Source organism: Puntigrus tetrazona, chromosome 7 (assembly GCF_018831695.1).
Source record: "Puntigrus tetrazona isolate hp1 chromosome 7, ASM1883169v1, whole genome shotgun sequence".
NCBI lineage: Eukaryota > Metazoa > Chordata > Actinopteri > Cypriniformes > Cyprinidae > Puntigrus > Puntigrus tetrazona.
Genome location: NC_056705.1, coordinates 6,688,251 through 6,690,453, shown reverse-complemented (window position 1 = coordinate 6,690,453; position 2,203 = coordinate 6,688,251). Strand labels below are relative to the sequence as shown.

Genomic DNA, 2,203 nt, shown 5'->3' with positions numbered 1-2,203 from the left:
AAAGTTATTTCTGTGACCCATTGTGAGTTTTTCTTTCATTGACCAAAGGGTACCAACAATTTTGTCCACGTCTGTAGATGACCCTAAAGGTCATATACAGTTGCCTCTAAGTCTCCTGGTTGTTATCTTCAGTCTTAGGCTTGACAGACAAGGTCTCTTATTGCTTGTACATCGTATTCTAGGCCCCTATAATATTCTGTCTGTACACAGCAACTCAAAAACATGTCTTCTAAAAAAAAGTCTTTCTACCATGTGCTAATAAGGCTTTTACGATTACCTTAAAATAAGTTAAATCAAATTTCCCCAACACCTCAATAGCAGCAAAAGTGTTTTGTATTACAATATGAACAAGTAAATTATACTTCTATTCTGATGTAAATAAAGTAATTAAAGCCATCTAATATAAAGTGTGACCAACAGATCTTTTATAAATAACTGTAACAGCTGTAGACAACAACACTTCAGTGTCATCTGATTTATTGTGTGTTTTACAGTCAAGTAACTGTATTGATCGAAAATGATGTGCTGTTTTTACTCTTTGTTATTGTTGTCATTGTACAGAAAGGCCAAAAGCCAAAGTGACCATCAAACCTGATCAACATGTATTCAGAGGAGAGAGAGTTACTCTCAGATGTGACGTATATGCTGAAGGAGTCACTAGATGGCGGTACAGCTGGTATAAAGATGATTCAGGCACTGTTTTCAGTGATAAACAGGAACACACATTCAGTTCTGTTACTGAGTCTGACGCAGGTAAATACTCCTGTTCTGGATCAGAGAGAGGAGGATCACGAACATCACACATCAGTGAAGAAGTTACTCTGACAGTATCAGGTGAGTTTGATCATCTTTTCTCACACACACACACACACACACGTTTAAAATGTTATTAATGAGAGATTTCTCAGTTTCAGATAAAGCCCTGGCAGTGTTAAGTGTTTCTCCACAGACGTGGTTGACTGAAGGAGATCCAGTGACTCTGATCTGTGAGGTTAAAGACTCCTCTACAGGCTGGACATTCAGCTGGTTTTCTCTAACTCTCTCATCAGGTAAGATATAATGTGCTTCATGTAGCAACATCTGAATAAACATTAATAATGTTAACTCAATCTGAATACGCTGATGATACCAACAAAAGCCATTTATAAGATGTATGTAAAATGACTGAGGTAACTGCACATTTTCACTTCATACAGACAACAGATATCACTGTCAGTCTCTCTCAGACAGCAGCAGAGGATCTGGAGGACTCTACTCTATCAGTTCTGCTGTAAATCACACAGGAGTTTATGTGTGCAGAGCAGAGAGAGGAGATCCAGTCTATCACACAACCTTCAGCAACACACAGTTAATATGGGTCACTGGTGAGTTCAGACTGAAGCACAGATTGAGTTAATTTCCTCAATCTTTTTAGAGCTTGATGTGTCTTGAAATGTTGTCCCATCATAACAAAGTTACTTTTTAATGGTGTGAATAGAGTAAGATGCTTCTGCTGTCAGATGTAGTTCTGTATCATGTATCTCTTGATTCATGAGTTTCAAGGTACTTTCTTACAAGACAAGCGCTGGCCCTGCACCAATATCCCTAAACTCTCTTGTTCAGATCTCTCCAGAAGCTTATGTTCTTCAAGTGAATGACGTCTCATGATTTCATCCCAAAGAGACACAAAATCACTCACAGACCTTCTCCTGGACTGTTCCCAGCTGATAGAACGAGTCAAAAAACATCTAAAGACTTTTTACCATCACCTGACCAATTAATACTAGCACCTACTCTACTCTTGGTGTTTTGGTCTAATTATTTAATAAATTAAGTGCACTGTGACTAAGACGGAGACTGGTCACAGCTCATGTATTGTTGTTCTCTCGTTGGTCTGATTGATTCTACTTTGAGTCACTTTGGATGAAATCTAAATAATTAAATGTAAATCTAAAATATTTCATTTTAATGAAGAAATTTGTCATGCAATAATGAAATGTTATGAAAGAAAGAAAATTAACTAAAATATAACTTAAGGGGGTTTTAGGGAGAATAATCAAATAAGTGTAATAAAAATGTATAATCTGTTCTATTTAATAAATATGGAGGTTTTTGTTTGTGGTTGCAGGTGTGCTTTCTGATGACATAACAAATATATTAAAATAAATAAATTTTTTAAATTATTTTACTCAGTGATGACTTAAGGATTTTTATATATTACCTG

The 2,203-nt window shown here is 36.0% G+C and overlaps 1 long non-coding RNA gene across 1 annotated transcript; it reads left to right on the top strand.

Moving 5' to 3' along the window:
• Positions 1–692: 692 nt before the first annotated feature.
• Positions 693–1,343, top strand: LOC122349054. The gene is made up of 3 exons (XR_006251408.1): positions 693–834; positions 915–1,049; positions 1,227–1,343. It is a non-coding gene; the product is annotated as an uncharacterized LOC122349054 (long non-coding RNA).
• The last annotated feature ends 860 nt before the right edge of the window (positions 1,344–2,203 follow it).